Source organism: Camelus ferus, chromosome 12 (assembly GCF_009834535.1).
Source record: "Camelus ferus isolate YT-003-E chromosome 12, BCGSAC_Cfer_1.0, whole genome shotgun sequence".
Lineage (NCBI taxonomy): Eukaryota > Metazoa > Chordata > Mammalia > Artiodactyla > Camelidae > Camelus > Camelus ferus.
In genome coordinates, this window is record NC_045707.1 from 50379560 (window position 1) to 50404255 (window position 24696).

The 24696-nt window shown below is 39.8% G+C and overlaps 1 long non-coding RNA gene across 1 annotated transcript in view; it reads left to right on the forward strand.

Annotated features, from left to right (window-relative positions):
- Positions 1 to 24696, forward strand: part of LOC116667737 — a 73109-nt gene that overhangs the window by 20677 nt on the left and 27736 nt on the right. The window contains exon 3 of the long non-coding RNA XR_004324760.1: positions 19718 to 19919. This is a non-coding gene — a long non-coding RNA (uncharacterized LOC116667737). The remainder of the gene's footprint in view (positions 1 to 19717; positions 19920 to 24696) is intronic.

The window sequence follows — 24696 nt, forward strand, 5'->3', positions numbered from 1 at the left end:
ACATCAAATAACATCTAGTTGACAGTTTCCATAATCCACACCTAAGCATCATCCCAGTGGGTCATGTGACCCCTTACAAACTCAAGAAGGAAAGTTATCTTTTAAGGAGTTGTCTTGTTGATGCTGGGAGAATGTTGCTCTTTATGGTTGAGCAGGTATTCCTGCTGATGGGGGAGGTTTGGTCCATGTGTAATGTAGATACACTATGCACAGTGTGGGGAGAGAGGAGGTCAAAGGGCAGAGAAGAATTTTTCATGTTTAAATTTTCCCTTGTCTTATCATAAAATATGAATTTTATTTCACAGTCTGAAAATAAAAAGGCCAAAACCTTTTAAAATCTTTTGAAAAACCCAAATATTTGGATTTTCATACCACTTCCCCAATTGGAAATTGGTTTGAGATGTTGGAATAAAAATTGATTTGAGATTATTACCCTGAATTAAGAAAGATCTAAGGATGATGGGAACCCTTATATGACGCTTCAAGATGTGCCAGCCACTCTTCTGAGCACCAAATATGTGCTCATTTAATTCTTTCAGCAACCCTACCAGTCCTATTATTATCATTATTTTACCTTTGAAGTAATTGAAATATAAAGAAATTAAGAGACACGCCCACGATCACACAGCCTGAAGTTCATAGAATCCTGCAAAAGATGGATGTGGTAAAATATAATCCCATTTGTCCTCTTCTTTCTCTGCAGTCATGGGGCCAGGAGCATTTTGGGGGACCGTAACCCCAAATCTGTGCTTCAATGTAGCCAAGAGACTCTATTTTCTGTCCTGTGGTTAGCCTGAAATATGGGCATACTTCATGGGTAAAACAGTGATGACTGTGCTGAGCAGTGAAATACTGTAAAACCTCTTAAGCTTTAGTGTCACAAATGCAGAGATATATACGTCAGATAGAATAACCTCTGCTATTATTGTGCCCCATACTTTCTTCCTACTGTTAGTGGGTTAGCATAAGGGTTGGAGTCATATTGCTGGGGTTAATTCCTAGCCAAACTTACTATTTACGCAATTTGGAAAGTTATTTATCCTACAAGGAACTGGTGTTTCCTTTTCTCCACAGTGGGCATAATAATAGTCTCTACCTTACAGGCTTGTCAGGGGACTTAGATATGATGTGTACTAAATACTTTGTATAGACAAGATCGGGTGCGTACCAGGTGGTACGGCCATCTAAACGCCCTGTACAGGACGCAGCACTTGGTAGGTGCTCAGTACACGCTAGTTATTGTGGTTGGTTTTTATTACTCTGAAGACAAAACCAGAGGAAATATGGAGGAAAGGATCTTTTTATCTCTGGCTCTCCCTCCTCCCTCTTTCAAAAATTCCATGCATGATGCAGTTAGCATTTAGACATTGTTAGGATGGGAAAGGTCAATGTAACCTTACTTTCCTGTTTTGCCCATTTAAAAAAAATGACAGTTTCTTATTGGATTAATGGGACTGCTGATCCAGGAGAGAAGGAGAGAAGAGGTGATGGATAGAAAGGACAGGCAAGAGGTAGGTATGGTGATTCACACCATTGAGCTAAGATATCAGGGTTGGGTGGTGGGATGGTGGGGGGGGGGGTTCTGACTAAGAAAAGAGTAGGGAAGCAGTGATAGTAATCACTTGTTTTAGGAACCTGGAGGAGCTGGCGGGGTGTTGGGGATGGAATATGATGCTGGATAATTTTATAGGTAACAACATCTACATTGTAAGCACATAGTTTTGGGAACCATACTTCCTGACCAGAGTTTAATAGTGACTCATTTTTATACTGAATTCATGATGTAACACATATTTTAGTATGTTTTCATGAGTTCTCTACAGGTAGTTAATTTTGTAGAATAGTATTAATTGGCATATTTCCTTCACCTTTCTCACCAGTATTGGCAACATCAAGAAAACAGAAAAAGTACATTAAGGCATTTACTAGAAAATACTATGTTAAAAAAAAACTTACCTATATACCAGTAATATCTCATTAGAAAATATAATACAAAAAGAAAGATCTCATTCAAAAATTGAAATAATGTTAAAAAGTCTCCATAAGACTTTTGTGGAGAGAATTGCAAACCTTTTGTGAAAGATACAAAAACAAACAAACAAACAAACAAAAAACCACCAAATAAATAGGTTTGACCATTGAAGGATGGAGAAATACTCAATGTTTTTCAATGTCAATTCTCCTCCATATAATCTACATATTCAATGTAAACCTAGTCAAAATATAAAAAAGATTAAAAAATGGAATTCAACAGGATGAATCTACAAATTTTATGAGGGAAAATGTCCAAGAATAGCCAAGGCAATTTTAGAAAGGAAATACAGAGCAAGGACCTGCCAACAGCTCCCAATAGAAAAGAAAATAAAGTTGTATTCATTGAAACAATACATTGTTGATGCAGGAATAGCCAAGTAGGTCAATGAAACAAAATAGAGGTTAGAAATATAAGTATGTTATATACAAATTTGGTATTTTATGGCTCTGGTGTTTAGATTAGAGTTGAAAGGATGGGTTATTCAATAAATTGGCCCTCCATTTGGAAAAAATCAGACTTCTATCTCAGTTGGATGAAAGACATAAATACTAAAACTATTAACAAAAGAAAATTCTTTAGTGTAGGAAAGATATTCACGAAAGCAAAGATCACAAAGGAAAATACTGATAAATTCCATTAATCATAACTTATAAACTATGTACCATAATCAATAAAAAGTAGAAAGTAGCTAGTAGATTGGAAGAAAATATTTTTACCACACGTAACAGACCGAAGATTCATATTAGGAAGACATTCTTACAAGAGAAATAAATGACATAAAAAAAAAGGGGGGGGGCCATCTTCCCTACTCCAGCTTTCCATTTATACAGTTGGTATTCAGCATGAAAGAATGATTTAATGAAAACATCTCTTCCAATATTTCTTTAAAATTAAAATTCAGAGAAAAATTACTTTTAAGTTATCAAACCAGCATATGTAAATTTCACGAGAGACTACTTTTTAATAATATAACTTAGAAATAATAGAATGTATATTTATAGTTTTACATTTGTGGAATTTAATTACGGTTCATATATGAGGGTTGGCGATAAGTTCTATAAACAACCTTGAGTCTGAATTGGAGAATTAGGATGAGGGTTAGGGTCAATATTAGAGTGACTTTTATCTTTCATTTCTTTTATTGTCTGGAGTTTCAGTAAAATGGATTTAAAACATGTATTTTAAATCTGCAATAGTTCAAGTATTCAATGTCTGTTCTACATCAGGAGGGATATCAGACTATGTGCCCTGAGCTTTGGGTCAGAAAAATCTCATTATGATAGGCATGGAAATAAATACATTAACTAGATTTTTCCAAATTGCCTCTTCTCCGTGCATAAGAAAATGCACATTAATGCCCAGACACTCTCGCTGTATGCCCAATAACACTATGTTAAATGCAAGTCAAGACTATCAGCCTGTTTGCGCTCATGGTGGAGTCCCTATATTTTGGGTCAGGTTTGCCAGCCTGTGATCTGAAGGCCACTAAGGTGGAAGGACGAGACCTGATTTGCACATGACCTCCTATGTTCTCTCTTCTTTCTCCTTTATGTTTTTCCTCCTCTCTTTATCTTTTCCTTTTCTTTTTTTTTTTTTCTTAAATTGACTTTATTTTTAGAGCAGTTTTAGGTTCATAGCAAAATTGAGTGGAAGGTCCAGACATTTCCCATATACTCCCTATCTCAACACATGTGTAGTCTCCCCTGTCATCTCCCACTGGAGTGGTCCATTTGTTACAATCAATGAACCTATATTGACATATCATAATCACTCAAAGTCCATAGTTTACACTTGGGGTTCACTCTTGCTGTTGTACAGTCTATGGCTTGTTTCCTTTTAAAAAGTTCTCTCTTGCTTTATGCCTTATACCTGATGGCTGAAAGCTTGGCAGACCCTGGCCCTTATCTGTGTCGGGTGCCCAGGGTCACAGACTTCTTACAAGGCCGTCATGCTCACGTATGATCCCATTCTGATCCTCTTGGGAGGACCCTCATGGGAAATACTTGTATTTTGCCACTGCTATCCCCTGAGTGCAGCTTCTCAACACCTTGAATTATAGAAACTCTAAGAAACACATTCACTTATTCCTTAAATATCTAATGACAATTGGGGGCTGAGGATATAATAGAAAAACAACAGAGTCCTTGACTAAATAGAGAACATCCTAGTGTGCAGGCTGCTACGTAAACAAGCAATTAACACTGCAGAATGATCAGCACTAGAGGGTCCTTAGTGGTCCCTGCTGGCTCAATCCATTTGGAACATAACTGCAAAATTAATAAAACACTAGCATATTATGAATCAACTATACAATTAAAAAATAAAATAAAAAATAAAACAAAGCACAACAATGAGTGCCAATGCCATGGTCCACACAAGGGGGATTTGGAGGCCAAGGTGACCTGTCTAAATGTCAGCATAACCGTAACTGAGTACAGTCACCTGCATCAGCCAGGTATTACAAGTTCACTAATAAGGACCTTCTTAGGAATTAGAGTTTTTCCCCAGGAGAACATGATGGAAAAGCATCAATGATCAGAATAAGTGGTTTCAGAACACCCACATAGTAAGCCTGTGTGTGTCTAAGTGTGTGTGTGTGCGCGCGCAGGCAGGGAGCTTAAAGGGAACAGCAGTGATTACAAGAATGGGTTTGGTACATCCATATATTCAAGCTTTTTCTAGAACAGTCTTAATTTTATTATTTTCTAATAAAATCATTTAATTCTCAATAAATGTACTTATATAAGATATATAATCTCCCTATAAAACTGCATTTGCCAATTTACAAAGATTTTAATCAGTTTACTTGTTTTGCCTTTTAACTCAGGAAATAGCATCACTGTGCTATGGTCACTGTCATCCAAGAGCAGATAATGTCCTATCTCAGGAGGGTTGGGCACCCCCATAAAATGAAACCTTTGTTCTGGGATCTGGCAGTTGTTCAGCAGAGGTAGCCTACTGCGGCTGCAGTTTTGTCTCCCACTCTCCATGTCAGAGTGTGGACCACCCCAGGAGCCCCAACCCAGTGCTCCATCTTTCTCTGAGATAGCTTTACCCCATCTTCTCTCAAGTCACCCTCCTTTTATTTCTCCCTTTTCCAGGCAAAGTGTGGGAGTAGAAATTAGAAAATGCACCATTTTTCCAGAGGTTGAGTGGTGACTAGGGGATGTTTTTGTTTAAACCTCACTAATCTATTCCAAACAGGTGGCTTGAGGTTTTCTCTCCCACATCCCTAGCCAACCCTCAACCCTGTCCTGCTCTAGTTTGTGTTTATTGTCACAAATTGTCTGGCTTCTTTCTCTTCTTTCTCCCATTTAAAAAGATATCCACATCCCCAAAAGAAAGGACCTGAGGTAGGTGTAGAGGGTGCTGATAAGTCTTGAAAGGTCTTATTTGAGACAGACCTGAAAACAGGGTAGTCACAATCTGGGGGAGATTTGCAATAGTGAGAAGACTGAAATCCAGAGAGAGGGAGAAGAGTGACAGCAACAGGGAGACAGATGATCTGAGGGCAGCTACACAAGCTGTTCACGCCTACAGGATGGACGGGGAAAGATGGCTGGGGGTTCAATATTGATTTTCAGGTCAGTGCAATGACTCTTCTGCAGAGAATAAGGAGAATGATGAAGAAACAAAGGTCAAAGTTGTTCCCTAGAGACAAACTGAGAAGAAAACCATCCATCCTCTTTGGCTATAATCATTTCCAGAAGTTTTGTCTTTTTTTTTTCTTTTCCTTTTCTTTTCTCAACCAATCTACAACAAACTAATCCATGAAGGCATAATTTCATTGTGTGCCTCCATTTCTCATTATATTCTGGAGTGCCAAGAGGAAGGCATGGTGACTACCCCCCAAATTTGGATTGTCTGCTCAATCAGGGAGCACATTTCTTTTCATGTCACTGATGAACTGACAAAGGGCATTTTCTGGTTTATAGGCTGCCTGTGTCAGGGAAATGAGGGTGGTTGCTTATGATTTAGAGCTGAGTCTGGAAACTGCAGTAACCAGGCTGACACTTTCCCCACAAGCTGGGCCCTTCAAGGAAGGGAGCTAGGAAGAAGAGCTGCTGGAGCTCGTCCTGGAGAGAGAGGGTACCTCCCAGGAGGGTCCTTGCAGAATGGAGAAAAGTCATTTTACTTTTCTTCCTAACCACAGCTTTAGCTGTTTTAGTCTCCTCTCCTCTCATTTTGCCACCTCCTTCCCTTGGTGACACAGCATTGATGAAAGGTAACAGAAGGAAGGATTACACAGAAAGCAAAGAGACCCAGCACATATCTTACTGTGTGTAATCCTCAAAACAATGCTGGTGGGGTATTACACCTTTCCCCCATTGTCCTGATAAGGAAACTAAGCTCAGAGAGTTAAGTGATGGACCTGGGGTCACTCAGCCAGCAGGGAGCAGAGGCAGCATAATAACCCAAGTATCTCACTTCCAGTGCAGAGTTTTCCAGTATATTGCCTGGATACAACTCTTGCATGTGACTTTACAAGTTTCTTGGCAATCTAGACCATATCGGTTTGTATGCTCCTTATATTTCAGATAGCTCCCAAGAAAATTATAAAAAACAAGGAAAACTTATAAGGGTAAAAGAACTAAGCTTACAGAATCCCATACATTCACTATTCTTATCACCAAACAGCAAATAAAGACATAGGAGCTTGTCATTCACGTAGGTCAAATCACAAACTGCGGTCAAAATTTAAAAGAAAAAGAAAGGAATGGAAAAGAGAAGACACAAGTCAAGAAGGGGTGGGATGGGGTGGGGAGATTATGGAAATTTGAGAATTCTGGTTCTGGAACCTGATTACCTGGGTTTTAAACCCAGCCTCATTGCTTTCTATGTGGCCTTAGGCAAGTTGGCTCACGTCTATAAGTCTCAGTGTTTTCATCTGTAAACTGATGGTAACAGTAGTATTTACATCGTGGGTATTAGATGAGATAACCCTTGCAGACATAAGCTGACTCTGTATAAATGATAGCTATTATGGTTTTTACACAAAGGAGCAGGCAGGCTCTGGTGTGAAGAGCCTCAATCCCTCTTCTCCATCTGGGGTGCATTCGGGGTCTTACAGGCAAGTTCTAAGGACTTCCTTTCTGGAAGGGGAGAAAGTCATAGACGGAATTTCTTGGCCTTTAATGGAAATAGGAAAAAATGTCAAATGGACATATGTCCAATTTGCTTCCTGCAAAACAGGCGATGCCCTGGGATGGAGGAAAGATAGTAGAAAGATAAAAAGAAAGTTCTTTCATCATCCCACCCCTCTCTCCATCCACCATAGCTCCATGGGGAGAAAGGAGGTTTTTCGCTGCCACTGTGACCACAGGCTCCCTCTGGAGCCCAACAGTTGCAGCCTGTGGATCCCAAACGGTCCTCCCTTTGCCTCCGGTTGTGTGAGCGAAGTCCCGGCCATCTGTAGCTCGCCTGCTGGCCGGGGTCTATTTTGCCCTCGGCCTGGAGCAGGTTAACCTCGACGCCTAGGAGGCAGCTGCTGTTCAAGAGTCTGGGGAGGGCAGGGGTCCCCAAACAGCCTTCCTGTCCCAGGACTAGGAGGGTTTGAGAGGCGGGTCCGAGCTTAGGCCTGCCCTTCCATCGTCTGCTCGCCTGCGACATCTCTCGCCCCACTAGGCAGCTGTGTGCCTGCCCTTGCGAAGAGGAAAAAGTGGAGCCTAAAAGCAAACTCCAAAGAATGATTTCTTCTTGTTCTTAAGATCAGTGGAACGCACCCCAGGAAGCTGATGAATTATTCATTAAGCCTAATGGGGCAGTCACAAGGGAGCATTGCTGAGATGCAATTAAGTGGTGCTTTAATTTGAGAAATATTTATCGGGATGTAGCGTGTAACATTCATTCATATCTATGTGAAAAACAATTTTATGGTAAATAAGGAGAAGAAATACCAGAGTGGTTTGTAGAAAAGAAGCTGATTCTATGAGCAGATTTCCTTGGCGGCTGCCGCTGGCCCCTGCCCAGCATCCTGATGTACAAGATCGATTTTCAGCAGAACAGCAACAGGTAACGTTCGTCAAGGATTTGCTCTGGTCTAGAACTGTATTAAAGCACCGTTTGCACATGTATCACTGAATATTTACCCTCACCCCAACGTCATGAAGCAATCTGAATCTTTTCCACAAGACCTCACGCTGGCTCATTGCATTGTATTGATGGTATTATGCTGATTGGACCTCGTGAGGAGGAAGTAGCAGCTCTCTTCTAGCCATTTGGTAAGACACTTGTCTGCTAGGAGGTGGGAAATTAATCCCACAAAAATTCAGGGGTATCCCATCTCAAGGAAATTTCTGGGTTTACAGTGGTCTGAGCCGCGTCAGGTTATCCCTTTTAAGGTTAAATTCTCCGTTTCTACAAGTGAAAAAGTGACTTATCACAGGCCTTTTTGGATTAACGCAGGCAAAGTATACCTCATATGCGTGTGCTCCATCAACTGAGAAAGCTGCTAGTTTTGAGTGGGACCCAGAACAAGGAAGGGTTCTCCAACTGGTTCAGACTTCTGTGGGAGCTGCTCTGCCACTGTCTCCCCAGCTAGGACACAAATTCCATGATGTGTTTGTTCTCCACGGGAGAGACTTTTCTATTTTACCACTACTGTATTCCTAGGACCTCAAACATTACCCAGCAAAAAGGAAGCACTCAAAAAAAGTTACGTGTGGAGTAAATGAACACCCTTTGAGGTAGCTACTGTTATTCTCATTTTAGTGATAGGGAGACAGAGATTTTGAGAAGTCAAGTTTACTCAAGATTGTATAGAGTGAATGACAGAACCAGAAACCAAACTCAGACTGGTTGGATTCAGTAGGACTCTGATGTTCCTCTGCAGAGCAAAGAGAAGCCCCCACATCTTCCTTGAGATCATTTATTTACTCAGCTCAGGCTCTGAGTCCATCTTCCCTGGCTCTTGTGTAGCTCCTGGGTAAAAGGCATAAACAGAGCAAAATCTGGGATTCCCCCCACAATCCATCTGCCCTGCAGAGTGTGCTCTAGGCAAATCTGGAAACTCAACATCACTCATGAACTCCCTTTCTATGTCCTTGCTCGTCTTTTTTTGCACCCTGGGCTCCATTTATGAGTTGCTTGGTTCTAAACATAGGTAGGAATTTCCCCTGTTGTATGGTTTTCTTTCTAATCTATTAACTTTTATTGAATAGTCTTCATGTGCCTGGTACAGTGCTAGATATTTCCCAGGCATTTTAATTTAATCAACGAGCATCCAAATTGGTCCTAATATTAGGGGGAAACTTGTAGTATTTCCCAAACCATGGTGTAATGAACAATATTAAACAAGGGCTCTGCTCTGCCTGGAGAAATCTGAATATTAAGGTAATTTGTGAATATTCACCCATTCATCACATAGATCCAACTCATAACCAAACAGATAGTAAAGAATATGGTAGTTACTTTGGCTAAGAAAGACAGTCTCTGTCTCTCTTGCTCCCTGATCCCCATTATTTTCATTTATTTTAAAATGCAGGCTTGGGGCACAAGTAACCAGTGGTGATCCTCTATACGAATGAGACTTGTTAGAGGACTTCATTTCCTAATCACTTTCCCTGACAAGTTACTATAATGACTTGGAAAAATTTCCAGTGTGTGATAATACACAGTTGATTTTTATTTCTCAAAATTCACTTTTCCCTAAAAAGTTTTTCTTGTTTCTCACTACCAACCTCTTTTTTTTTTTAACATTTTTTATTGATTTATAATCATTTTACAATGTTGTGTCAAATTCCAGTGTTCAGCACAATTTTTCAGTTATTCATGGACATATACACACTCATCACATTTTTTTCTCTGTGAGTTATCATAACATTTTGTGTATATTTCCCTGTGCTATACAGTGTAGTCTATTCTACAATTTTGAAATCCCAGTCTATCCCTTCCCACCCTCCACCCCCCTGGTAACCACAAGTCTGTATTCTCTGTCTGTGAGTCTATTTCTGTCCTTTATTTACGCTTTGTTTTTGTTTGTTTGTTTGTTTTTGTTTTTGTTTTTTAGATTCCACATATGAGCGATCTCATATGGTATTTTTCTTTCTCTTTCTGGCTTACTTCACTTAGAATGACATTCTCCAGGAGCATCCATGTTGCTGCAAATGGCATTATGTTGTCGGTTTTTATGGCTGAGTAGTATTCCATTGTATAAATATACCACCTCTTCTTTATCCAGTCACCTGTTGATGGACATTTAGGCTGTTTCCATGTTTTGGCTATTGTAAATAGTGCTGCTATGAACATTGGGGTGCAGGTGTCATCCTGAAGTAGATTTCCTTCTGGATACAAGCCCAGGAGTGGGATTCCTGGGTCATATGGTAAGTCTATTCCTAGTCTTTTGAGGAATCTCCACACTGTTTTCCACAGTGGCTGCACCAAACTGCATTCCCACCAGCAGTGTAGGAGGGTTCCCCTTTCTCCACAGCCTCTCCAGCATTTGTCATTTGTGGATTTTTGAATGACGGCCATTCTGACTGGTGTGAGGTGATACCTCATTGTAGTTTTGATTTGCATTTCTCTGATACTACCAACCTCTTATTAGCATTCTCTTAATACTGACGTTCTTAATAATATAATTAATAAGAATAAGAAAAATAAAGGAAGCTCTTAGTTGTGTCAGGTAGCATTTTACTATTATATTACATATAGTAACTCATTTAATATATCTGGCATCTCTGTGTTTGTAGTTTGTCTTATTACTATGCTGTGAATGAGGAAACTGAGTCATAGACAGATTAGGTAGCAAATCCAAGATTTGAAAGACAATATGGCTCCAAGTTTTGTGTTCTTAACACTTGTGCTACAAAGTATGATTTTATTACAATAATAAATTTGTAGTAGTGCCTCCTCTGTGCTAGGCATTGTTAGATATCTGGGATAGCCTGCTAATTAGTATCTGTAAAACTTTGTAAATATAGTAAGGAATTTAATTGTTATCTATTGATACTATTTTAAGAGTTAATGATTATAGGCACAGTCCCCAGAAGCACTGCAGATAATGTCTTTTATTTCTAATAAATATCTGTTATTTTGTAAAAAAGCATGTATGTATGTTAGTGCTAATTCTCAACTAATTAGAGCAAGAGTATGGCTCACCCTAATAGACAGATGAATAAACTTGACCCAGAGAGCCTACATAACTCATCCCAAATCATTCAGCTCTTTATGGGCAGAGGTAGAACATGAGCAAAGTTTGCCTGAGTCCAAAGCTCACATCCATTTCACCATATCTCACTGTCTCAGAGCGACACCTTGATACAAAGATGAGTTCAAGTGCATATGAGAAAAAATTGAGTGGATTATGGGATGATCTAAAGCTAACTGAGTATTTTTCAGACTTTGGTGTCCATCACCAGAAGAGCCAGTTAAAAATTCAGTTGCTTCGAACTCACCCCTAGACATTCTGCTTCATTGTGTCTAGAATGGGTCCCAGATCTCCTAGGTAATTCTGATGCACCCTGAAGTCTTAAATGTTCACTCCTGAGAGTTCATTGGCAAATTCTTTTTCAAGGATCTAGAGTAGCAGTTCCTAATTCTGATAGATTTGATGCAGCTGGATCCACTAATATGAAAACAACATATTCTATTGATTAAAAATAAACTAGCTTCCTCGATTTGTTACAGGAATGTGGTATGGGGGCATGGTGGGGAGATTTGGGGGATTTTCTGAGGAGGTAGGACTTCAGCTCTTGTGTTCTCCTGCTCTGGCAGGTTCTTTACTGCTCCCTCTCCAATCCCCAGGGATCTCTCCTTTCTCTGAAAACTTACATCCATGGCTTTCAAAATGTGGTTACTGGAAGAGCAGCCTGAGCATCATCTAGAAACAGATGAGAAATATAAATTCCTCAACCTCACCCCAGATATACTGAATTAGAGATGCTGGAGATGTAACCCAGCTGTATATGTTTTAAGGAGCCTTCCAAGTGATTTGAAATTATGCTAAATATGCTGAACCACTAGCTTGCATTATTTCCTACCAAGCCACCCATTTGGCATTGCATTTGTTTCCTAGGGCTGCCATGACACAGCACCATAAACTGCATGCCTTAAACAACAGAAATCTGTTGTTTTAACTCTGGAGGCTAGAAGTCCAACATCAAGATGTCTGTAGGGTTGGTTCCTTCTGAAGGCGAGAATCTGTCCCATGTTTCTTCCCTAGTGTCTAGAGGTTTACTGGCAATCTTTGGCAATCTTTGGCTTGTAGAAGCATCGCTCAGATCTCTGCCTTCATCTTCACATAGTGTTCTCCCTACTTGTGAGTTTATGTCCAAATTTCCCCTTTTCATAAGGACACCAGTTATACTGGATAAGAGGTCTACCCTACTCCAGGATGAACTCATCTTAACGTAACTAGTTCCATCTGCAATGACCCTGTGTTCAAATAAGGTCACTTTCTGAGGTATCAGGGGTTAGGAGTTCAACATACGAATTTTGAGAGGGACACAATTCAACCCATCAGCCCACAACAGGCACTTTTATCGATAGCTGACTTGTTCCATTGCCATAGAAGGTGGACAGAGGCAAGCTCTTCTGTCTCCTGGTAAAGGTCTTTAACTCAGGCTTTCAGACAACTCACCAGATATCCTAGAGCTCTACATCTGAATCCATTTTGCTTTAAAGATGGTCAATTTTGACTGTAAATACATTTAATTTTTTTAAACTAAATGGTAGTCAGATTATAAAATGGCTTAAAAGCAAAAATGCTGTCAAACATTGCTGATACCCCTGTTTTAGGATCTTGATGATAATAATAATAGCTAACATTATTGAGAGCTTACTATGTTCTAAGAAGCATATTAAGTACTTTATGTGCATTATGACATTTTTTATTATAACACTTTTATGACCCTATTATATCAATTTAGAGAAGTGGATGCCAAAGCTTAAAATGCTCAAATAGCTGGCACAAAATCATACAGCTATTAAAGAGTATTCCTGAGGCTCAAACTAAGTTGGTTTATCAATTGTTCATCTAAAAACTGTACAATACAGCCACTGTGAATAGAAGAAAAACATAAAAATGGTCCCTTATTGCAATGTTTTATGGCTTTTACAATTTCATGTGATTGCGTGATGGACTGCAGTCGAGGTAAGTTGACCCTGTGCTGTTAATTGGAATGTCAAGTGAACATCCTGTGCCTGGCTACTTGAAAACACTGCCCCTGGGGTTCAACATAGCATCTCAGTGATGCAGAATTAAATTTTTAAAAAGGCACCCTACTCTCTGGTTCTATGATTTTGACTTTTTTGAATTCCATATATAAGTGGGATCATACAGTATTCATCCATCCTGCATATGGCTTATTTCACTTGGCGTGATGTCCTCAATAAAGCTGGAAAAAATTAAATAAAATATAAAGACATCCTAACTGTTGGAGATAAGATAAATTGAGTGAAATGACCTACATAGACTGTGAAAGAAAAGTCACAGTTCTTTTTTATCAGGGTAGAAAGGTCACACAATTTTCAAGATAACCAAAGGCAAACAAAAAACAATGAGAGAGAGAGACTTAGGTTCCACATCAGGTGATGCAAGCATCTATCTCTCTTCTAACTCCAACTACTGAAACCTCTCTACCTCATCTCTGATTGACTCTCAGGCTACCATAACCCTCTTTTCCCCCTTCAGTAAAATCAGAAACACTTTTATGTTCACCAGGAAGATTCCAACAACACTACTTAAAACTCCTGTGACATACTAAGGAAATTTATTTATGAAGGTCTTCTCTTTGGGGCTTTCTCCATAGATTGCCTTGGTGAATTTTCCCATAGTTGAACGAACTGTTGATGTTAGCATGCTTATCCAGTTTAGGCATTAAGGAGGTCAAAGTCTTGGGTCTGGTTATTTGTAATTGAGTAGACATGTTTGAGAAGATTCTTAGTAGTACCTAAAAGCAGTGCTTCTCAAACTTCAATCACCTAGAGTTGTTGGTAAAATGCAGAATCTCAGGTTCTCACCACACTGAGATGCTGCAATTCTAACAAGTTCCCAGGTGATGCAGGTAGTGCTGGTCCATGAACCACCTTTGGAGTAGCAAGAACTTAGAACAGTGGCTTTCAAACCCATCTCCACATCAAAATCACTGGGGCAACTTTTCTTTCTTCCTTCTTTTTGTTTGCTCTAACAGCCTCATTGAGATATAATTCATATACCATAAATTCACTCATTTACATTGCACAACTCAGTGGCTTTAGTTCACAGAGTTGGGCAAGCATCACCACAAGCAATTTTAAAATATTTTAATCACCTTCCCCCCAAACTTTTTACCCATTAGAAGTGCATTCCTTCATTCCCTCAACCAGCACCACCCCTCTCAACATTTTAGACAACCACTAATCTACTTTCTGTCTCTCTATATTTGCCTATTCTGGCCATTTTGTATAAATGGAATCATGCAATATGTGGTCTTTTGTGTCTGGCTTCTTTCACTCAGCACAGTTTTTTCAAGATTCATCCTTGTTGCAGTATGTATCAGTGTTTCCTTACTTTTTATGGGCAAATGATATTCCACTGTCTGGATAGACCACGTTTTTATTAATCAGCTCATTGTTTGGTGGATCTTTGGGTTGTTTCCACTTTTTGGCTATTATGAATAATGCTGCTATGAATATTCATATACAAGTTTTTGTCTTGGCAAATGTTTTCAGTCTTCTTATGTATGTTCCTAGGAGTGGAATTACTGGGTCATGTGGTAACTCTGTTTAAACTTTTGAGGAACTGTCAGACAAAGCTTCTATACAATTTGACATTCCCACTAGTGGTGTATGAAGATTCCAATTTCTCCATATTGTCACCAACACTTGCCTTTTTGATTATAGCTATCCTAATGGTTGTGACAGTGGTATTTCATTGAGACTTTTATTTGCATGTCCCTGGTTGCTAATGGTCAGCTTTAAAAAAACATTTATTCCTAGACTCTGCTCCACATCTACTGAATCAGAATCTCTGAGAATTTGGATTGATCTGTAATTTATACTAAATTCTTCAGGTGATTTTAATAACCAGCTCTCTGAACTGTGTCCCATCCTAGCAGTTATCTCCAGGGTATCTCCAATTATCCTTACCTTAGCCTTAAGGACAAGTGATTTCAGAATTCTTTGTCATGTGCCTTGATAAAGTAGATTAGAAAATGTATTTCTTTTGAGACACACAGATTAAAAAATTGTAGATCTTCCAAATGAAAATGTTTCTGAAGGCCACATTGACAATTTTCCTGCTAACAATAGAATTTTCAGCAGTGTGTATTCTTGATAGACATTTGAAAAGGGAGTCTTCTCTGAGCATGCGTACATGACTTTATAGTTCATTCATTTGAATGGCTAGTCTGTAGCAGCTATGGTTTGGACGCCTACGGAATCCAGGATCAATTAATTGGGTAGCAGTTTAAAAAAGACATGATATCCAAGACATAGGGTGATTTAGTAGATGTGTTCAGGGAATGGGGAAAAAAGAATTCTTGTCCTGGTTCTAATTTACTCTAGCTATTAGACAAGTCAACTTTCTCTTTTGTCAGGGTTGCCTCATCTAGTGAGGTAAAAGTAAATTACAGAGAATAAAACACTGACTTGGATAATTGTTTGTGTCCTGGTGTCCACTTTCAAAAGCTGCCACTAAAATAGATACCATTTATTTATTGAGAGTTTGCTATTTGCCAGATATTATGTTAAATGCTTCCTACATTTCTAGTTTAAACCTTATACCACTCCAAGGTAAATATTATTATACCCACTTTATAGATAAGAAAAGTAACATTCTTAGCAGCTAAGAAACTGGCTGAAGGACAGACAGCTATTAAGGTGTAGAGCTGGAATTTGAAGCTAGTTGCCTTCAGACCTGGCTTTATAGTCCTCAACTTGCCTTACAAGAAATATAACAATGATAACAACAAAACCAAACAGTAACCAACCAAGCAAAAAAGACTCCCAAAAATGTGTTTAAAAAATATTTTGTAATCCCACTATCCAGAAAGAAGTAAAGTTCTCATCTGCTGTGTTTCTGCTCAGTTTCTTTTCTATGCCTACACAGTTGAAGTAGGGACTTTAGTGCAAATGCATTTCTAGCAATCAGTGGACAAAGGAAAGGGGTTACAACTGAATGAAGACAGTATAGATGACTGGATAAAGAAGTTGTGTATATTTATACAATGGAATACTACTCAGCCATAAAAAACTGACAACATAATGCCATTTGCAGCAACATGGGTGTCCCTGGAGAATGTCATTCTAAGTGAAGTAAGCCAGAAAGAGAAAGAAAAATACCATACATATCACTCATATGTGGAATCTCAAAAAGAAGAAGAAAGAAGAAGAAGAAGGAGAAGAAGAAAGAGAAGGAAAAGGAGGAGGAGGAGGAGGAGGAGAAGACGACAAATGAACTTAAATAAAAAACGAAAAACAGACTCATAGACATAGAATACTAACTTGTGGTTGCCAGAGGGAAGGGAGGTGGAAAGGGACAGACTGGGAGTTCGAAATTTGTAGATACTGACATATATATATACATATAGAAGAGATAAACAAGTTTATACTGTATAGCACAGGGAAATATATACAGGATCTTGTAGTAGCTCATGATGAAAAAGAATGTGAAAATGAATATACATATATTCATGTAAGAGTGAAAAATTGTGCTCTACACTGGAAATTGACAGCAACATTGTAAACTGACTACAACTCAATTAGAAAAAAAAGACAATATAGATTTTGATGTCACATGGGGCATTGTTTGCAACCTGCCTTAGCTGTGTGATTTTGGGCAAATTAACCTCTTGGGGCTCACTTTCCTCATCTGTTAAATGCTGGTCGCAACACCTACCTCACAAGCTTAGTCAGTGATTAAGAATAGCGGCTAAACATACGTAACATACAAGAGGTATTCAATAACTGGTAGGGAGTAGTAAAGTTTATTGACTGAGAGGTAATGGCAACATTGGTCCATGAGGGCCATGTGACATCCAGTTCCTTAGGCCAAAAGTCTAGAAATTAGTCTCCATTGCTCTTTTTCCCTCATCACCTGAATTCAATCCATCACCAAATCTTGCCAACTCTATCTGCAGAATATGTCCCCAGTTGGACTACTTCTTATCTTCAAGCTTACTATAGTAGGGCAAGCCCCTCTCACCTTTCACCAGGAATCCAGCTGGCCAGCTTCTAGCTTCCTACAGAATATTCTCCACACTGCAGACTGAAAGAGCTGTTAAAAACATAAACCAGCTGAAACTCCATCCTTGAAGAAAGTCCTCCAGAGGTTTTCCATTGCTTTTAAAATGAAACCCAAGCTACTTATCCAGCCAGCATGGACCCCCACAGTTTCCCTCTGCCTTCCTTCCTGAACCCATCATTATCGTGTTCTCATGCACCAGCTTTCTTTTTGCTCCTTTCAGGACCACTAACTAGTTTCCCCTCAAGGTGTTTTTTTGACTTGCCACCTGGACTTCTCCACTTATGCCCAGTCCTCTGTATGGCTGGCTTCCTTGGTTCAGTTCAAATCCCTCTTCCTCAACAATGTCTTCCTTGATTACCAATAAAAAATGTCACTTCCACTCTGGGCTCCCTTTACCCATTAACATGTTTTATCTTTTTTTATACCGCATATAATATTTTTTGATTGTTGACATATTTGTTTACATATATTTGTGGAAACAATTTCTTGTATAATATAGTATCCTATATTCAAGGGAAACAATTGCTGGTATAGTGTTGATAACTAAGGATCAGCATAGTTTGAAAGGTCAATGAATTGCATGCAAGAGGGAGTGCAATAGAAGTTAGAAAAGGGAAAATCCAGTGGTCTAAATTCTCAAGTTCACAAGAAGCCAGGTTCCTGACTGATGCTGCTTAGAACTGTGGTATTGAGGGGAGGGAGACAAGTTAAGAAGAGCCAGTGAGGCAATAAATTCATGGTGAATAGGGGGCCAGAAGCTTGATAGACTGGAGAAGGGAACCTGATTTGAAGAAATGAGTGTAATGCCTAGAAAAGGTGCTGGAGGCAGGCTGCCAAGAGTCTCAAATCTCAGCTAGACAGACATCGATGAGCTTTCCAGAAGCAAAAGGTCTTTATGTTCTCTCTTTTCAGCTGGTTTCAGTTACATCATATTGAGCTTCTCCCATACAATCCATGGGAGAAGTCTTTCCTTTAGAACTGCTTAAATACCAGAGATTTGCACTGGTATTAAAGACTTTTGCCTTTAGTTAAATGTGTGTTCTAACAGTACAGTCTAGCCAGTGAAGACAGAAACCAGGTTGGGCTCCTCTGTGATAGAAAATAACAAAAACAGCTAGAAGAAAAATTACATTGTGCTTGCCATGTTTGGTTTGGGATAGGCAATGCCATTCTGCAGTTTAGAAAAGGATGTTTGTTTGTTCTAAATTTTATTTTCTATGGAAGTGTAGTTGGTTTTAAATGCTGGTTTCAGGTGTACAGAAAAGTATTTCAGTTATGCATATACATACATATAAATACACATATATTTTTAGATTCTTTTCCATTATAGCTTATTACAAGAAATTGAATATAGTTCCCTGTGCTATATAGAAAAGGATCTTTTCAGTCATTCAGAGGGGCTTGTACTATGCAAACACACTTTCATTAGTAATGTTATTTATCATAAAGAAAGCAAAGAGTTTTTCTCTTTTTAGCTGCAGGCTTATAGGACTTCGCTCCAAGCTGTTCTGATCACAAGAGGTTATTTGTGGTGACAGGAAAATGTGCACGTCTCTACCTCCCTCCTCAGTTCTCCTTTTCCTTTGGGGAGGGAAGTTTATCCTTTTCATAGCTCTTGAAGAATCAAAGTATATGAAAATCAACGTGCCATGGATGAAGTTTTCCAAACTTCAGAAGCCACGTGCCCTTAGGCACAGAAGGAACTGCCTGCCACCCAAGTGGTCCCAGGCATCCCCCTCCAACCCCCACCCTGAACCCAGCCCCCTCCCAGAAGGCAGATCCTAGATCATTCAGTGTGTTTGGAGGGCATTTGGGAGCTAAAACAGATGTCTTACCAGAAGTGTTTCTTCCTATTTGGAGGAAGAATAAGGGAACAGCGTGGGTTGCTGAACCTGTGTGTTTGGGGATGGAAGGATGTTGGAGGCTCTTGCCAAATCATTTCTTTCTTGAGGCACCCGTCTGCTGTGGGCTGTATCAACTTTTCTGCTTGGCCTTGAAAATCGAGTTTCGACAACAGCCACCCATTCTGCTAGAGACCTGCTCTGTGTTTGTAATTTTAACTCTTGAGTCTTTTGGTTATGCACTAAAGTACTGTGAAATCAAAGCCAATGTGTTTTGGGTGGAAGGGAGGGTGATATTTTATATGCATATGTAATATATATGTATTTATATATGTATGTCTCCTCTATAAAATGTATATATAATATAGGTAAAATATACACGCCCACATATATACATATACATGCATGTATGTATATGGGTGTGTACCCACATATGTATGTACATATATGTATAAATGTATATATCCAAATATATTTATAACACGAGGTATATTATGCATGAGCGATATATCTCTATTATACATAAATATAAATTATGCATTATGTATGTATATGTAAGTGCTTTTCTGCAACCCTTTGGACTGTCCTGCAGTTTTCTCTTTCTCCTCCTGTTTTCCATCAGCTCTGCAGAGATTGTTTAAATGGAAATTCTCTGACTCTTCTTCCCCTTGCCAGGACCAGGGACACAGATGACTGAGCTCTGGCTGTTCTCCTGGGGGCAGGGCAGGAGACACTGTGACCTACAGGAAGCTTCCTCGCTGGAGAAACACAAAGGAGTCCTGTCTGAGGCACTTCCCATGAGGCAGCTTCGGACTAGCCTGAGTTTATGGACGTTTTTCCCTAGCTACCTAGGGAAGTTCTGCATCTAGTTTAATTAGTAAGTGAATTATGTCTTCGTCCACCAAACTCAGGAGGAGTGGGAGGTAGGGATCCTACATTTTGTGCCCAGTTCACCTTCATAGGGTAGGAGGTGTCCCCTTTACTTCTCACATCATGGGGTCCCCCTTAAGACTGGATCCTCCTGGAGTTTTTAACTCTCAGGGGTGTCCACGCTGAGCCTTCAGCAATCCGTCAATCTCAGTTCTGGTTTTCCTACCCCAGCCCTGGTTCCCTGGTGGTGTCTGCTCCTGAGTTTCTGTTCCTGTAAGCCGTGACTTCCTGTATTCGCCTGTCTCTTCAATCTAGGGGGCAACTGTTTGGTTTGCTCTCTGTCCTCCACTCTCTTATGGTTACAAGAAGAGTTGTTAATTTTTCAGCCTGTTTAGCTTTTTACTTGTTGTTAGGACAGGATGGTGATTTCCAAGTTCCTCACACGCGGAAACAGAAACTGGAAGTCTTACTTCCATACACCTGAATGTTGACTATTTCAGTTCATGGTAGCAGGCTGAAGGGTTATAAGGTTAAACTCAAAGTAGGCATTTCCTCCAGTTAAAGGTGACAGGCAAATTATTTATGGGTGAAGAGGAGGAGGCAGTGGAAGCTGTTAGCTCAGTGAAGCGTTTGGATTCATATGGATTATAAATTGTGAAAGATGCAGATGGTTGAGAATTGCCTTAACATGAAGTCTGATTCCAATTGTGGATTTGCGTCTTGGGGGCGATGGAAATAGGCAATGAGAATGACCCATGAAAGAACTAAGAGCAGTCGTAAATACAGGACAGAAATAGACTCACAGACAGAGAATACAGACTTGTGCTTACCAGGGGGGTGGAGGGTGGGAAGGGATAGACTGGGATTTCAAAATTGTAGAATAGATAAACAAGATTACACTGTATAGCACAGGGAAATATACACAAAATGTTATGATAACTCACAGAGAAAAAAATGTGACAATGAGTGTGTATATGTCCATGAATGACTGAAAAATTGTGCTGAACACTGGAATTTGACATAACATTGTAAAATGATTATAAATCAATAAAAAATTAAAAAAAAAAAAAGAACTAAGAGCAGTCAACTTTTGATAATTCCATTAAGCAGATTTTTTTTCTTCCACAGCTGAATCCTTAGGAGTTCAGTAATTCTCCCTTGTAATGAATGTTTTCCCTACAGCTGGTTACATCCTTACAGTGTGTGTTGGCTTGTGTTCTCCAGTGATGTAAGAGTTGAGGAAAGGCCATTAACTGTGTGATTTGAAGACCACAGATGTTCCCCCCACACCGTCCCTGTCAATTTTTCAGATGTGAATCTCAGTGTTCTGGGAGGCCTGGTAGGAAGTTCTGGGAAATAATTCTGGGATAACAGAAGTTTTAAACAATGCCCATTGCAAACACAAGGACACTGTAAATAAACGGAGTCTCCCGTTTACTTCCCTTTCAGCCGTAAATATATCTTTTCCTCTTCTGGACTTTATTGGTTCCCTCTTACAGGACTTCTAGCTTGCAGCATCCTTGGCAGATTTAGTTTATCTCCATTCTTCATCTAGTCTTTCCTCTATCATCGGGCCTTCCTCTTGCTTTCTTAGGATAGACACTCCTTCCTGCAGCTGCTTGAGTAACAGACAAGGAGCCTTCTTTGGCCACTCCTGGGGCAAGAGTGGACAAATAATGGGGCAATTCACTGGGATAGAGGTTCTCAAAGCCAGAGATGGGTTATTCTCAATCCTTCCATAGTTTACGAGTGTCTTTCAGATGACACCCACATTTGTCTTGCACTATTTGGGTATGCTATCTTGTACTTCAGAGAATATATGGAAGCCATTGGAGGGAAAGTCCCTCAAGCTCGTCTACCAAATATACTAATCTACCTACATTTGCATCTACCCTCCCCAGTTGTTAAAGCAAAGCAGTATTTCTTTAAGTTTTGTCTCTGGAGCACTTGCATTGGAATCATCTGGACTGCGTGTTGGAAAAAGGCTAGACCTTTTGATTCAGAAACCCAGGGGATGTGTAGGGCATGGAAATTTGAATTTTAATGCACACACTTGATTTTCATGTGCACTGGTATTTAAGAACTACCATCTTAACCTACTGATTATACTTCCACTAATATATTCATCCCCTTCGCTATAAGATATAGAAATAGGAATCTGTATTGATTAAGATCAAGAACCCTGGAGCTCTGGGCCAGTTCCTGAAACTCTGTGCTTCCATTTCTTTATCTGTAAAATGAGAATAATAAGAGTACCTCACTCCAGAGACTAATGGGAAGGACTAAATATGTAAATATATGTAAAGCATTTAGAACACTGTCTTCCATATGACCAACGAGATATGCGTTGGCTGTTTTCATTATTTCCTATCAATACCCTCCCTTCCTATCAACATATGCAAGACTCTCCTATTATCCTTTACAGACCCTTTATCTCTTTCTGTAGTCACAGTAATATCTCCTTTCCTTTTTATTTCTTCCAACAGGTCCCATTTCGCACCCTCCCCCCACCCCCCCAGGGAAGGACTTTAGTACAAGATAAGATTCTTCTCTTAACCCCACCCTTTAACCTAGTTCTTTTCTACTCTTTCTTCCATTGTCCACTCACTGGTCCCTTTTGTAGGGAACCCTCAGACTAAGCAAATGCCCCTTTTATGTGCTTCAAAATCCTGCATAGCATTTATTATAGTCATGATTTTATGTTTATTTGTACAACTATTTGATTAATGTCTGTCTCTTCCACTAGACTGAAAGCTCCGAAAGATCTGGGACTCTGCTGATATTTCCATCAGTGTTTCCCTGATGCTGAGCACTGGTCCTGGCATATAGTAGGTTCTCATAAATCTCTGTTACATTAATGATGAACAGATATGAATGTACATAAAAATCCTAAGGAGAGAGCCAAAGCTGGGCTGCTGGCAGTACTTCACCATTATTTAAAGAGGCTACCTTTGACGTAAGACAGACCTGAGGACCAGTCTTCACTCTGCTGTGTGCCAACTATTCTTGGGCAAGATACTTAACTTTTCAAGGGGCTCCTTTCCTCACCTGTAAAATGGCTATACCACTCTAGGGAAGTACAGCGTCTATCACACAGAGTTGCTATGGGGATTAAAGAGAAAATGCATGCAAAGGGCTTAGCACAATGCTTGGACCAAAGCAAATGCCCAGTAAGTGTTCATTATGATGTGATGATAATGACCTTCCTCCTGTTAACAAAACTCCCTAGAGGTCCCCAGTCTTCTCGGTGGCTAATTTCAACAACTCAATCCCTAAGTGACCCATTATCCATCCCATCTTTACTTACAGGAAGGAGAGTGCAGGATGTCTCCTGCACACACTGGTCAGAGTTTGTGTTACCTCTTTGCCTACCCTTGCTGTGTGCCACTGATCCAAGCTGCTCAGCTTGCCTAGCGTTTTTTTGTTCTGTTCTTTTTTTCAATCCTCTGCTGCTCACACAAAGGCATGCTCCTCTATGCATATCCATCAATTGCCACAGCCTTTGCCAGAACTACTCTGTCATCTTCAGGGCTGCCCCTGCCACTTCCTTTCTGCAGCAGGGCTGGGATCCCTCTTTTCTTTATTGCGCTGGCAGAATGGAAAAAGAAATGAAGCCTGACCCCTCAGAGCAAGAAGATGACTGATGTGTGAGGCACAGTTTTTCTAACATGTCCTTTGTGCTTTGAAGTTTCCTCTCTCCAGGGTACGTGTGGAGGGCTGAGGCAAGCAATGTTGTGATCTTCCTGGAGATTCTAGATGGTGGCCCTCTCACACTACATCAGTGAGGGTGACAAGAAGGAGTGGTCAACTCCCGGAGACCTTGAGCAAGTATTGTGCAAGCTCCCTTTCAACTCCAGAACGTGTACTTTTTTTTTCTCTCCCCCAACCCCCTAGGCTCACTTTCTCTCATGAAGAAAATCCTCTTTCCTCTTACAGAGTAGCCTTGTCCTGGTCCAAGGGCATTTGCAGATCACCCAGGGCCATTCAGAGAGGCCCTGAAGAGTTTTAGAATGCTAAGATGTCCCCACTTGATACAGCAATTATCATGCTATATCTTTGATTTTCACACTAAGGAACATTTGGTTCAGCTCTTCCCCTGGTGCCTTATCCACAACCACACTGTCCCTTCCATTCGTTTGGTGAGGGTTTCTCTTGTAGGAGCAATGGGAGTGGGTAGGATAGGTGGGTTATATGCTATCTTGCTTCCCTGAAGTTGCTTCAAAAATGTTTTTTTAAAAATTACAATTTGAAAAACACAACAGGGAGGAAAATTCTCTCTTGCCAGACCTCCTGTGAGGAACAAATAAAAATATAAATAGTCAAACGACCAGCGTTCTAACTAAGCTTTGTTAATCTTTTCCCAAGGTAAAGTGAATACATTTATTTTTTTTTTACTGGATGTTTTCCTGATTTTTCTTTCAAGGACAAAAGATTTGTAGTTGGAGCAGCTGGATCACTTCCTCCCACTATTCTGTCCTTGGAGACATTTGGCCCATTAAAGGGAGCCCACGGATTCCATTTCAACAGATGCATCTCACATTTATTCGGGATATAAGTGATAGGGTGACTCATTGTGCTGCTCATACAATTACAGTCTTTGTTGCTTAAGAATAATATCTTGATTCCATATAGGCAAAGAGATTTATCATTATACTCTACGGTAAGGAAAGACTAAAAGGACAATATATGGGTAACAATGTCAGAGACACTGGAATGTTCCTACTTGGGAATAAAATGCACAGTTTGTCATTTGACTTGCAGCCTTAGGTGCACCCACATAGAAT